The following is a 15,786-nucleotide window of genomic DNA, read 5'->3' as shown; positions in this document are numbered from 1 at the left end:
TCTCTGTACTTGGTGTAGAGTCATGCTTCGTCACATGCTAGGAGTTATAGGGCATTAAATTGTTCAACTATCTAGAAATGGTATGAAGGAAATGGAAATTGCCAGAATAGTAGGGTACTCCCAGAGTTCTGTATCCAAAATACTGAACCATCATCGTTGTGGCAGGAAACACTCTTCCAGGAACGTCTACTGGTAGACAGTGAAAAAATATTGCCCCAGATGACCCTGTTTTGATCAGGTTAACAGGTCAAAGTCAAAAGACATCTTGCAACAACTTACCACAGAAATGACATCAAAACATTCATTCCAGGGTACTCTGATAAAAATTGACTAGGAGACTAGCCAAACAAGGGTATTTTGCAAGAAGAGCTATCTTCAAATCGATATCAACCTGAATTTATCGCCGACTATTTGTTACTTGAACAAGACCGTATGCTAACTTGCAGTTAAGGCACTGGCAACATGTCATCTTTTCAGATGAATCCTGTTTCCAGCTTCTTCGAGCTGATGGTAGAATTTGTGTTAGTTGTTTGCCTGGAGAACAGACGAGGGAAGATTGTCTTTCCATAGAGAACACAGAGTAGGTGGCGCAATACATGTTTAGGCCGCTATTCATCATGGCGGAAAAACTGCTCTTCGTATTCTTCAGGGAAACGTCAATGGCGCCTCCTACATGTATAACATGGAGACATTCTTGCTATGTTCTAGAGCAAGGTTTGGCAATAACTATGTGTTCCAGGATGTTAATACCACTGTCTACAAGACGCATATTCTACAGTATTATATCAGCCAGGTGGCCATTACATGATTGCCACTGTCCACAATGTCTCCATATTGTAATCCCATTGAGAACTGTTGGACAGAATGAAATCGGAAAATTTCTAACCCCAAACCTAAACTAACTATTGTAGCTGAGTTGCAGTGCTTTCTAGTAACAAATTAGGATGAAGTTACAGTGGATTACATCTATAACCTCATCTACAGCATGCTACGTCACTTTGAGAAGTTTATTAGAGTATAAGGAGGACCAACCAAGTACTGAATGCTTAGTATGATCTGATATAAAGCTACTGAAGTTATTCATCGTAACTTAGTGTTATATTTTGTCTTTATATACGTTTTGTTGTGATAGGTGAAATGCTGAATTACATATCTCCCTACAGGTGTCTGATAAAATTGTTTACTGTCCTAGTAAATTGTTCATAGTGTCCCTAGAACATGTGTCATTATACAAATTGTAAATGTAGATGTTTAATATAACATGTAATTCTCAGCTAAAGAGCGTTGAGTTTATTTGTATTCTATGTTATTAGTAATAATCTTGTTAAAAATACGGGTTCCCCGCTGGTAAAGCGGCAGATCTACGGGTTTACAACGCTAAAATCAGCAGTTCGTTTCCGCTCGGTGGACTCAGCATATAGCCTGATGTGGCTTTGCTGTAAGAAAAAAACACACATATAAAATATCGAAACATTTCGGTCAAGATTGTACTTTTTTCTGGTGATTAATTGTATGTATTTATATTTTATTGTGAGATAATTTAAATATCATAAAATCAAAGTGCTATACATCTTAATCTTATACGAAAATTATACCTGGAATAATCTGGAGGTTAGGGCGATGAAGTCGCAATCAAACTATACGATTAAAGTAACTCAAGATTTGGCGGTAGGCAAGGTTAAACTTATATATGTCAAAACGGCTTGTTTGGGTTGAGAAAATATTTTACGTAGAGGAGCGAACAACGTTTCGACCTTCTTCGGTCATCGTCAGGTTCACAAAGAAAGAAAGAGGTAACTGACCGGAAGCTGACCACATGTTGGAAAGGGGTTGTGTAACTGAGTGTCGGAATGTAGAGGGCGGTGTTAGATGTTTAAATATATAATTTTATATTATCTAATATATTATTTTTAATATAGGTATAAAGGTGTTCCTTTGTATTGATTTATTTTGGGTTTAAGTTGTTGTATAAGTAAGGCTTCTTTAATTATGCGTTTGTTTTTTTATTTAGTATTTGAGTGTTTTCTATGGTTATGTTGTGTTTATTTGGCTTGCAGTGTTAGAAAACGTGTGAAGGTGACTTTTTATGTTCTTTGAATCTGGTTTCTATTTTTCTACTTGTTTCTCCAATATTAAACTTCTTGTTTTTTTTTAGATTATCAATTTTAAGGGAAAAGCTAGTTCAGAGTACTTCTGCGCATAATTCAACAAGCAAGTTACAGATATTTGTAATTACAATCTGTACTTGAACGGAAAAAACTTGAGACTACAAATGATCTGAAACATTTTCTGAGTGTGCTATTTCAAGAAGTTATGAATATACATTTCTAAAAGAGGAAGAATTTCACTTAATATTGTATGTTTTGTTATTATGTTTCGTCGACGAAGAAAGTTTTGTTATCTTGTCTTGTTTTTAATTCTCTAGCCCCACCCCCTAATGCTTCAGAGGCAAATCTGATTTGATACCAAAATTAACACCTGAATGATTCAATATTCTGTCTCATGTGTTCTTATAAGCCAGGCGTGGTCTAGCATTTAGCGTGCGGATTCGATTGTGCTTACAAGGATTCACGGTTCGTACCCCTTTCTCTCAAAATAAAATTGCATCTATAACTTTGGTGCCGGGAGTGCATTATAAGAGTAAAGGTAAAAATGTCACTATTCAATTTAATAGAATAGTCCAATAATTGTCATTTGGCGCTGTTGAATAGATACAGTCCATCTTGCCTATTAATTAAAAAATTAGGAAGAAGAGCCTTTGTTCCCATATAGTCTAGCAATTGAAAATTAGGAATAGTAGCCCTTATGTCCATCCAGTCTATCAATTAAAAATTAGGGAGAATAGCCCTTGTGTAACTTTGTGCGAATATTTGAAATAAAACAAACTATTTTTCTTCTTGGCAGTGTACAGCAACTTGTGGTGATAGCGGTTTCAGGAGCCGAATACTTCAATGTGTTTGGTTTGGTACTAAGGAAGTTGCAGGAAATGCCTGTCGGGATCAACCACGTCCTAGCGTAGTACAAAAATGCACCGGACCTCCATGTACTTCAAGTAAGTACTTAGTAAATTTATGTTAATTTTCAAAAAGCAACTAATAAAATGTTATTTCAATTTAACGGTTGGTCATAGTTAAAATGAGAAGTGTAACTGGATGTTCAACTAATAACTAAATATGGTTAATAAAAGTGTGCTTAATCGATTAATTTATATTCCAATAAAACCTACCAGTGCTTTTATTTTAATTATAAACAACGAAGTTTGAACCTATATCGTTGGATGTATTTTAAGAGGCTGAATAGCAGTCAATACAAAACTGATTTAAGCATGCGAACTCAACGAATATTTGTTGTATTTTTACTAGAATATCTCATCGATGTTTCAACTTAACTGAAACCATTAGAAAAAACAAGTTGTTAGTATTTTTTAAAAAGTGAATATTGTTGTTATCACAAGAGATCCTATAATACTAGACTATCAACTTTTGGGTGGGTTTAATACTAATCTAATGACCAGACTATTGATTAGTTTTAATACCACACACATAAATACATAACTTATTAAATAAAAGACAAACCCTCTACCCAGAAGCTTAATGTTTTTTTTTGTTTTTTTTTTTTGTATACTAAACTGTTTTAGGTATCCAGTGTGCAGACTTATCACAATATTGTGGATTGGCAAAAACGCTGAACATGTGCAGGATGTCGCATTATCGTGAACAGTGCTGCAAAACCTGCTTAAGAAGATAAACTATTATAAAGTCGAGGGCATGGAGTGTCTGGACTAGACGTGAACTACGGGTGATGTAACGGGTTATGTATCGCCAGTCGTTTTTAAAAAGAAAGTGCTCATTTAACGCTAGCGCGCGCCCTCTAAAATAATAATAAGGTAGTAAAATAATATAGTAAATCTCAAAATATTTCGTTTCTATCACGTTGATAAAGTTCGTCAGTATTTTCTCTTTATTTAAATTAAGCTGATGCATTGTGAGTGAAGCTGATCGTCTATGTTAGGCCAATCTGTGTTCTGTGTATAATTTTTTTTCATTGTTCGTGAATTCTCTCCGTGTGCCATATATATAAATATATATATAGGATGTTTAACCTATACCTAAACAAGAAAAGTGTTTCCAGTTTACTATTTTATTGTGTAAATGGTTGTTTACAGGGATTTTGCTAGTCAGCTTTCCCCAGTATCTTGGGATTTTCAATGAAAAGTCCTTAAAAATAGCACCTCAAGCTGGAAACGTGTTTACGTGAGAAATACAAGAATAACTATTTTGGGCCACGAGGTATTCAAACTGTAGGAATAAACGTGTTAATTATGGGACTGAAACACGGAGTAAGAGAATTTGTGGCATTTTTGGATTAATGATCATATGAAAATATCCGTACTTTCAAACTTTTAGAATTGTACTGTTTCACCGTTGCATGAAATATTGAGCCCTATGATGAACAAAAGAGTAAAGATGAAACTGTCCTTTGTTTAGTCACTTTAAAGTGAAAAATTACTATTATTACTGCATGATTTGCAGAAGAAGGTTGATAATCTATGGACATCAATGTGATTACGAGTTGATGAAAAACTAAATGACTATATCCTGCATCTTCGGCTACTCAGCGATTACGTTCGACCAAATGCAATCCATCTTATGTGAGAACATCACGCAATAGCAACTAGACAAGGCTGCCACAGAAGAGGTTAAACTCTACTATCATGAAAATAATGTAAGGACTAAAGTACTGAAAGCTCAGATATCTTGTAGTAATACAGAAAGGTTTTATGCAATATTTGCTGTAAGCGTTAATGTTATTGGCGTGTATACTATGTTGTTATTGACATTGGAAATCTTAAGAATAACGATTTGTAAATTAGTTGTTTTGTTAATATGCATATATATATATATATTACTATATTATATTTTAGTTTTAGGAAACTTATCACCAAATTATTACACAGTTTCTTTTTCTATTCTCTTTAGCATTTTATAAATGAACGTCGAATATCTAGTACGTAATGTCTGTCTGGCTGTTTAATAACATTCTGGCATTTACATGGATTTTTAAACGGTGCTACTTACTAGTCTATAAAGTAGTTTACTAAACCTTGCGGTACTTCTCAATAGGGAATGGTTGATTGAAAAGTTCATAACTTATATCAAATTATCCAATTTCGATTCAAAACGAAAGTAAAATAATCAAAAAAGGCGAGCTAGCATCAGATATCTGTTCCTATGGCTCTAAATTTATACACGTTGTAAATATCATTTCACAATATTTGTAATAAACTTGTAACTCTTAAATAACGAAAATAGTTTTCAAGTAAAAATTATTCTTTTTATCTCATTTAAAATTATCATTACGTTTGTTTTGAATTTTAAACTTGACGTTTCAGTCATTCGTAGATTTTAGATGAAAAGTTATTTATGCTCTTTCTTGTTATGCTTGAAAAAAAAATGACAAGAAAGAAATATAACTTTATATAAAGTTTAGCTGATTCTTTGTAATTAAATTAGCAATGAATATTTATATTATAGTGTTAAATGTTGACTGTAATCTTCATCTAAACTCTAACTTTTCCTTTTTATTAAACTAGCAAAATATTTTCTTTCTGTTTTTGTAAGTCATTCTTTTCTGGACAAAATTTATACATGATTGAGGTTATACAACGAAATAACTAATCTGGAGGTTTTATCATTATTTTTCTTCCTGTTCTTGGATGGTGATGCTAAAGCGAGTCATCGGTAGATTGATTTTTGTGTTACAGTCTTTTTTTTAAAACACAAGTTGAATTGCTTCTTTATATGGGTCGTGTGCATTAGGCTTTATTGTTGTAGAAATGAACTTGTGAAATTTTAAATAAATCTGAGATTCCGGCTAATAATTTTAAATGTTTGAAATTTGCAGCTATATTTCTAAAATAGGAGTAACCAAACTGTGATGCATGAAATTTATACTTTTATTTGAAGGATCATTAGGCTTACGATTTAACTTCAGCGAGCTTTCTCACTTTCATCAAATAATAATGGCTTACAAGCAGTTCTGTTTATTCAGAAATGCCTTTTAGTACATATTAACAGACAGTACATTGATAAGAAAATTATTCAAATAAATAAACTCTATCTAGAGTAATATTAGTTCCAATCGAAGATTTTGTATAATTTAGTCTAAATGTTAGATTTCGATATATGTGACAATATATATGCATAAAATAAAATACCGTTTGCAACGTCTGATTTCAATTATAATTTTTTTGTAATAAAATTCTGGTTTAAGTCAGAATTTTGACAAACAAATAATAAAAATGATCACTGCTATTTATAGACTATAATGTTTTAAGGCGTAACATTCGGCTTAACAAAAATAATAAAGTATATAGTCGTATTTTAGTGAAAGATGCCTCTACTATATAACTGGTTTTCATTCTAATAACGTTTTAAAAATATTTTGGAATGTTTTTACATTTTTCCCTTTAATGATTGGGCATTTAGAACTATAAATCTCAAAAAGCAACTAATCACTCAAATATTATCAGTATAATGAAATATATTTACTATTTTCGAAATCTTCTTATGTGTAATTGTACTATAACTATTACTGAGGAAAAGCTGAGAAAACTATTGTAAGAAATAACAACAAAGTCCCTAGACTGACGGCCTTATAATTTATTCGTAAAAATACTAATTTAATAATGTGCTTCAAAATTTTTACCTGAATTATTTCGGTATTCATGTGTTAGGTACTGTTTTCGTATAAGAATTAATTAGAAAAGATAATGTTTTTATGTCTTTCAAGATATCCAGTTTATCAAATATAAAAAATAATGTAGTGTATTGTAATATGAAACATTCAACTAAATATTATGACTTAATTCCTAGATTAAATTTTGTTTCTTTTAACCATTTTCTAAGAGTCCATAACTTGCACCAGATTATTTATTGTTATTTCAATTTTTCCTATCACCTTCAGCCTCATAAAATTATATCATTGTGTTTGTACAGTTAACTGTGCTTGCTTTTATTAACGACTGGAATGTCTCTCGTATTTTGAATCTGAATTATATTTTGTGCAACAAATTTGGCATCATTACAATCTGAAAACAGCAATGATAAAAATTGGATTGATTGTAAATTTAGGTATCTGTTAACACGACTATGTTAAACCGTAAAACTTGCTAGAGGATAAAAGAAACCATCTTACCAAGAACATTTAATTGGTGAAATACCATAGTTCTAGTCCTGTACTGTTTCTGTGTAGGCCCATACTTATCTGTTGCCTCTTTCGTATTGTTGTGTTATGTAAATAGAACTGAAATGTTGAAATACATTTTAATTACTATACGAGTTCTAATATCTCTGAAAATATTATTGATAAGACATGTGAAGTTCGCTTTCTATCTAACATTTGTGTAAATGAAGCAATAACAAAGTAGTTTAGTATCATATGTTTGTCACTTTGACTGTCAAGTTTAAGTCAAATTTTCAATCTGAAAATAACTTTTAAAGATGTTATAATATTCAGTTTCCAGTGGTTATGTAATGATTCAGGAACTAAAGAGAATATGTTAGGACCAAATAGAGTTGATGAAAAGCTTCTCTCAGGGTATGGTTGTCAATAATTTATATCAAAAACTATTTCCTATACGTCAAAATATGTATATAAACGTGAATAATCAAAGACGATGGAATTATTGTTAAGCCTAAGTGGAAGGTAATAGAGGTTTATGAAAACATAGTGCAAAGAATATCAGCAAAATTTCTACTCGTTTGATTGACGATGTATGTTTACATATATATAAACATAAGTCAGGTATGCGGGAAGTTACTTATTGTAGTAAGTTTCGCTTTATTCCATTAAATTCAATTTAAATATATTTCAAATAATTGTAATGGCTGATTATTCATTAACTATTATGATTCATTGTGACTTTTACAGCACTCTGTTGTTATATATACATACATATGTCTGGTGTTATGTAAAAAACATAATTTAAATGAGTTAGATCTATTAGAATAAAATATTTAACACTTATTTTATTCTGTTTCCTAAGTAACGAAGCTTTTGATAAACGGATTTTTTGTGGGTTAGTACTATTATGAGTTGTGTGTTCTTAAAAAATGTAAACGAGAAATGTGTATATATTGTTTTACATATACTGTGCCCTCTGCTAAGTCTTATCGTAAACAAAAGTTTTATATTTTAATATTTCACTTTTACTTACAAGTATTTTTTTCTTTAATCGTTCAGATGTAAAATCTTATGAGCATTAAGGATGATTATATTGAAACTTTGTTGCGGTTCGATCACTGCCGTAGTGTTAATAAGCCTTTTCTGTGAAGAATACAATGGTATTATTAATGCTAATAAATTAAAAACTAAAGAAAATCGGCGTGAACCTGGTTAGCACGCTTTGGAAAAGTACAATAATACTATAAGTGTTTGCCAGCGTTAAACTGGCTAACTTGTAGTGACATAAATATGTATTAAAATTTAAAAATGTAGCTAATGAGAAATCCAGAGATATGTATGGTATCTCTGGGAATATTTCGTTATTTAATTTTCTTTAAACGTCAAATTTCAATGTCGTCACAAGATCCTCATTTGTGTTTTCCTGTGGTGATTGTATTGATGCAGATTCTCTGTTGCAAATTTTCGTCGTGCTTTTTGTGTTTTGCTTCATTTGATATAGGCGAATATGTGAATATTCAAAGAAGGAATACAGAATTAAGAACTCTCAGCACTAGTCTTCTGGTTGGTTAGCCTGAATGTCGTAGAAAATTGAAGTCATATAGGTGATAATGAATTTTGATACTGTTACTTGCCCTTGAAAGCATACGTCCTTCCTCTGTGAGTCTAGTTTTGCCTCTAAATTGCACGTAGTGACAGAAGCAAGATGTAGGTTACAGATGAAAATTTTAGAGCTGTGTAGAAAATACTGAATTGGCAAAAACGTGTGCTATTTTTAAGACTATTCTCATGCCTTCTTATTCAGTATATTGAAAAAATTGATGCTTGCACATGTGCTTATTATGATACGAATCACAACATTCCAATGTAATTTAGGCGTAGTGCTATACATGTGCACAATATTTATGTTCTAGTTTCAGGCATATGTGTGTGTATGTGTGTGTGCGTGCACGAAAATGTTCCCCAAGAAAAATAAAGTTAAATAATGTAGTTAAAATTGAGTTGTTCTGTTTTTGTTTTACAATATTAATATAAGCAAGTAAGACACCGTATATCATGATAAAATCTACAGATTTTTTGTCATATTGTTGTAGAAACTATAGAAGAGCACAGTTACATATAAAAATAATAAAAGTTAAACATAACTGAAACATACACCTAATTTGTTATTCAAAAATATTGCTTAAATAAAATATTTACTTATTACTCCCTGTTTAATTTCTAGATATCTTGTTGCTTAAACAGGGAGTAATAATTAAATATGAATTAAATAAAATATTTACTTATTGCTTCCTATTTAAACAACAAGATATCTAGAAATTATTACTTCAATATGAAAGTGTCATTATATGACGAAGATGGTGTTCAAAGGCCACCAACTTTGGCCATTTAGTGGAAATATATAAAAAACTACAAAAAAATCCATTTCTTTCATATCACCATTTACCAGCAATAAAAAATATTTTACCACACCTTGCACTAATTTACTAGGAAACTATAACGAAGCATGAGATTATCAAATAAACTAAATTCACCTTTTGAGGAAACCGAAATTAATAAAAGTCCACAAAAACAAGTTCACGGGATTAAGTTTGGAGAATTTTGATGGAATAAAATATAAACACATTATGTTTAATAAAGTGCCTCTCCCAGGAATTAACGACAAGGAATGATTCGTCACTGGTGGTAAGGAACAAGAGTTATAGTACATTCCGATTCACAAATTTTCCGTAGAATAAGGGCCCGGCATGGCCAGGTGGTTAAAGCACTCGACTCGTAATCCGAGAGTCGCGGGTTCGAATCCTTGTCACACCAAACATGCTCGCACTTTCAGCCGTTGGGTTGTTATAATGTTACAGTCAATCCCACTATTCGTTGGTAAAAGAGTAGCCCAAGAGTTGGCAGTGAGTGGTGATGACTAGCTGCCTTCCCTCTAGTCTTACACTGGTAACTTAGGGACGGCTAGCGCAGATAGCCCTCGTGTAGCTTTGTGCGAAATTCAAAACAAACAAACCGTGTAATAAGAGTAAGATCCAATAAACAGAGGTTCCGGAGAATATGATGTCACGCGGTGTGGATCCGTTTACTTTTTAAACTCAGATTGAGTCCGTCAACAAAGAAATAGTTAGTATAAAAAATTATACAACAACAATCTTAAATCATGAAATACATTCAGAGTACAAACACTAGACGAAGCAATGTAACACAAGGGTGTGTCCATATACAAGTTTCACAAGCCCTCACAAAGTCTGTGAAAACCTATGTAAAAGTTTCTATATCTAAATATTAACTAAAACGTCTGACTAAAAAGCAAAAATGTGAATCTTAATAAAAATCTATCTAACAGCGGAGAATGTGATTTTAAATGCTAGAATACAACAGTTATAGCAAGACCATATTGCTCTTATCACTATTCTATTACGTGACTTAAAGCAATTTGCTTTACTTTTTAGGGATGTGAAAGCCAATAGAAAAAGACAGTTGTATATTTTAGGGTGTCACAGTGAAGTAACAGTAGCTTTCCTCTAAGATAAACACAACTTTGAAATGTTTCTGTAATTTTAAACTAGGGGATAAACTTATGCTTCGCGTACAGTATATGTACTAAAATTATTCGAAAACGGAAACAGTAGTTAATAAAATAAAATAAAAAAATGGATTAGGTTCTTGACCACCTTCATATAAAGTATGTGGTGTATCATACGAACTAAAAAAAGCCAAAATATATTTTTCACATATGTAGGTATATTAAGTGGGATACCGTATATTTGAAAAGAATGTGTTAAAAATATATAAACCCTTTAAAGGATGTTATTGTTCTATTATTTAGTTGGACATGAATAAAAAAAACCCTGCTAAACAGAATATGGAATCATTTCATTTAGATTTAAAGTAAGTAAGTTTAGAAGTATAAACAAAGTGCATATGTGTACAAAACATTTTTCTATAAACAAATGGTTTTTATCGACAATCACCATTTTAACCCTAAATCTTGAGTTTGTTTTTTTTCAAATACAAACTTTAAGCTCTTAGCTCCATCATTCGGCCAGGTGGTTAGGGCGTTCGATTCGTAATCTGAGGGTCGTGGGTTCAAATCCCCGTTACACCAAATATGCTTACCTTTTCAGTCATGGAGGCGTTATGATATGACGATCAGTCCCACTATTCGTTGGGAAAAGAGTATCCCAAGAGTTGGAGGTGGGTGGTAATGACTAGCTGCCTTTCCTCTAGTTTTACACTGCTAAATTAGGCACAGCTAGTTCAGATTGCTCTGTGCGAAAACCAAGACAAACCAAAACCTTAATCAAGTCCCTGATTTTATAGCATAATTTTTATTTATTTTATTTGCATCGTGTAGCTTTGCGCCAAATTTAACACAAATAAAGAAGCTCCGCCATTTCTTGATCGATTTAAAATCTAATTACAGTTTTGGAGTCCCCTTCGATTGGTGTATTTGTTTGTTTATTTAGAATTAAGTATAAATCTACGCAATGGGCTACCTGTGCTCTGCCCAACAAAGGTATCGAAACCTGGTTTTTAGTCAATGCCACTATTCGTTTCTGGCTAGCTAACTGTACAGAGCAACCAAATACATTAAGAGCTTGATCTTAAGCAGGAAAAGTCAGGATAGGGAATAAAAGTTCAAATTAATTCTACTTGGATGGAGGATCAACTGAAGTTAATGTTCAAAATATTAGTGACCTGCTTGTGACATTTCTCTGGCTAAAGTAGAATTTAGTTGATAGAATACTGTGAGAATAAAATAATAAAATCAATTTTATGGTCATACGAGGTTTTTACAGGCGTTTATGCATGCTCACATGTATGTTGTTTGTACATAATATGTCATTTGCATGTAGGTGTCCTGGATCCTAGATGTTATTGGTTTTCATGCTTAACCAACACTAAGTGGAGATTCCCACTATCACCATTACCATGAATAAATCTAAAATACATACTCTGTAACCCAGTGTCATTCTCTTCACCATTGGCTAGATGTAAAATTAACAGAAACCAGGTGAAGAATAACAGAAATAGGTGTAAGATTGCAGCCACTAGTTCCTTCGTTTTTCGTTTCGTTTGTTTGGGAATTTCGCACAAAGCTACTCGAGGGCTAACTGTGCTAGCCGTCCCTAATTTAGCAGCGAAAGACTAGAGGGAAGGCAGCTAGTCATCACCACCAACCGCCAACTCTTGGGCTACTCTTTTACCAACGAATAGTGGGATTGACCGTCACATTATACACCCCCACGGCTGGGAGGGCGAGCATGTTTAGCGCGACGCGGGCGCGAACTCGCGACCCTCGGCTTACGCGCTAGGCCATGACGGGCCCCACTAGTTCCTACAATAATAAATGAAATAGGTTATCTGGTGTGCAAAATAATTATATTCCTGTTGGACTCCATTACAATAAGAGCTTATTACAGGTCAGGTAAAACTTGAAAGCAGTATCATGGAGTGTTACTTTCTTCCTTCAGCTGTACACCCACAGTCTACATTATTATGCATTTTAACGGGTCATATACTGAAAAAAGGAGTTAAGAAAATATTCAGTAACATTATATTTTTGCATAACATTTCAGTATGTTTGATTTAAAATAAAATACCGATCACCAAAACGAGGATCGACTTCACTCGTTAAAAATAAACATATATATTTTTATGATACTTTTATGCAACAGTGGGTAAAGTTCACAAATCACTTAAGAAAATTTGCATAAAGAATAAAGACTATAAACCAATAACTTGAAAGAACATAAAACAATTTTATTTGTGAACACATAATTCTGATACGTATAATATGTATTTCATTCAGCGATCAGTGTATTCTTTTCCAGGATGCTTGTTAAGATTTTACCACTTTCAACATTTTACTAATTACCTCAATTCTTAATATTTCCATAGAAATTATAACGGGATTAAGTTGATAGACAAGGTAGAATTGTTTATTCAACTTACAAGAAGCTTGGATGATGAAATTTATTGATTTAGGCTGATGGAGACATTTTCACTTGGGTGTTGACGATAATTGTGCACGAGGGCCTGGTAAGAACACCTGCAACTACAACTATTTTCACTATCTACGAAACTTCAATCTTTTACAGTCAACAGACAGGATTTTAGTATTTTTCCATGTCGAACCAGAACCATAATTATATCATGTGAGCCAATGTTTGGCTCAACTATTCTATACACAATACTATGATATCTTAATAAACTTTTATGTTCGTTTAATTTCTTATAACTTGGCACACTTTTCCTTGTATAATATCTATAATTCCCAGTTGAGCATAGAATCAAGATCTCTCAACCTTCATCTTGTACGGTTCTTCTTGCATCAGCATCTTCTTTCCAGAGATTAAGTTTTTTTCTGTAATTTCACTTCTTATCCACCTCTATTTTCCTCTTTGTTTCAGTCTTGAAATTTTCCTTTAAAGGAGCGTGTATTTTTGTGATCTGAATTAATACATTGTCTTATCTGGTTGTTCAGCACAGTATATTTGTGCTGGAAATATTCATTGTCTTAGTTGATTAACTATCTTTTGCTATAGTATTCAGTTTACTATAATTATTGCTAACCACTTTTTAACAAAAAATTGTAAAATAACTAAAAACTTTGGTATCTAGAAATTGTTTTATCAGGTAGGCCGTTCGATATTAAATGGGTTTAACTTGCAAAATAACCCTAAAATCATTAAGTGTAAAATCATAAAACTTCTGACATTTCTCACGCATTATAATTTATTTTGTACAACTTTCCAATTTATTAGCCCCACCTACTACAGCGGTATGTCCACGGAGTTACAACGCTAAAATCAGGGGTTTGACTCCCCTCGGTGGGCTAAGCAGATAGCCCGATGTAGCTTTGCTATAAGAAAACACACACACCGATTTATTATTTTACGTACGTTATGTTACGTATTACAATTTCAAATAACCGGCAATTTTAATTTTAATTTAGTAATTAACTAATAGTTAATATGTATTAAATTTATGTTATTTGCCAACAAGATTAATATATACAAGAGTTGACAGTGGGTGGTGAAGACTAGCTGCCTTCCTTCTCGTCTTACACTGTTAAATTAAGGACGGCAAGTGCAAATAGCCCTCGTGTAGCTTTGCGCGAAATTCAAAACAAAACAAACAATTAATTTTGGTCGAGATTTAGACGCACGTCAGAACTGGCTTAATATTTTGTTATTTGGCTTAAACATTTCTGTTAAAAAATGTAAAAAATAATAGGTTACCCTTTTTCTTTAGAAAAATATATTATTCTAGCGGCCTAGCTTTCTTTCCATAAATCTTTATTTCTGACTTCCTTGTGGCAACACTGACCTTAGGTCAGCAAGTCATTGTATGATAATGAAACTCAAGTGCTTAAACGAGTTTTTATTAAGAAACTATTTTGTATCCGTGAAAATACGTTTGAGGTCCCAAAGATATAAGAGTGCGTTTTTAGACAAATTAATAACTAGTTGTTACCTTTATAATGGATAAGTAGCTGAATATCAGTAATGAATGTGATACGTGTAAAAATCTTCCAAGGCCTAAGACTAATAAGAATTCATCATCGTGTACAAGCACTTTGACGCTTGTTTGTTTGTTTTGAATTTCGCGCTAAGCTACTCGAGGGCTATCTGCACTAGCCGTCCCTAATTTAGCAGTGTAAGACTAGAGGGAAGTCAGCTAGTCATCACCACCCACCACCAACTCTTGGGCTACTCTTTTACCAACGAATAGTGGGATTGACCGTAACATTATACACCCCCACGGCTAAAAGGGCGAGCATGTTTGGCGCGACGGGGATGCGAACCCGCGATCCTCGGATTACAAGTCGAGTGCCTTAACCACCTGGTCATTGAAATACTCGGAAATTGGATTTTGTATTTGGGAGGGTTTGGTTTCTAGGTAGCGTTTTAACTTTGCTAGATGCAAACTACTGTTACCCACCACTGTTCCACATTCAACACAAGACCCACTAAATCCATCTTCTTTACCTGTATATGTAAAACCATATTCAATAAAACTTTCATCATACTTTCTTTTCTTTCCTGTTTCGGTATTTCTTGCATCATCCTGCGTCGAAGTGTGGCCCGGCATGGGTTCGAATCCTCGTCGCACTAAACATGATCGCCCTTTCAGCCGTGGGAGCTTTATAATATGATGGTTAATCCCACTATTTGTTGGTAAAAGAGTAGCCCAAGAGTTGGCGGTGGGTGGTGATGACTAGCTGCCTTCTCTCTAGTCTTACACTACTGAATTATGGACGGCTAGCGCAGATAGCCCCTGAGTAGCTTTGCGCGAAATTAAAAAAAGTTCAGAATAAAATTGGAGAGTTATTCAAGACAGTTAAAACTTTAAAGTGTATGAATATTTCATTATGAATAAACAGACAATAATAATAAGAAATTAAAGCGGAATAGTAATTTTTGTAGCAGTAAAAGCTGTTGTTTTTTGTGTTTAAGTTTAAATAGTTGTGCTATTTTAATATACTAAAATTCGGAACAACATTACCGTATGTGTTTGTGAATGAATGGAAGAAAGTGTGGATTGTTAGTTTGATGAATTTTCGTTATTGTTCTGTTTCAGGTTTTTAAATTG

The 15,786-nt window shown here is 33.0% G+C and overlaps 1 pseudogene across 1 annotated transcript in view; it reads left to right on the top strand.

The window, feature by feature from the left end:
* The window catches only part of LOC143241018 (ADAMTS-like protein 1), a 130,790-nt pseudogene extending 121,615 nt beyond the window's left edge, over nt 1-9,175 (top strand). Inside the window, exons 18-19 of the transcript XR_013022143.1 lie at nt 2,905-3,052; nt 3,638-9,175. The product of XR_013022143.1 is annotated as an ADAMTS-like protein 1 (transcript). The remainder of the gene's footprint in view (nt 1-2,904; nt 3,053-3,637) is intronic.
* The last annotated feature ends 6,611 nt before the right edge of the window (nt 9,176-15,786 follow it).

The sequence above is a fragment of the Tachypleus tridentatus genome, chromosome 13 (genome assembly GCF_004210375.1).
Source record: "Tachypleus tridentatus isolate NWPU-2018 chromosome 13, ASM421037v1, whole genome shotgun sequence".
NCBI lineage: Eukaryota > Metazoa > Arthropoda > Merostomata > Xiphosura > Limulidae > Tachypleus > Tachypleus tridentatus.
Note: the sequence above shows the minus strand (reverse complement) of the source record. Positions and strands in the feature narration are given on the sequence as shown.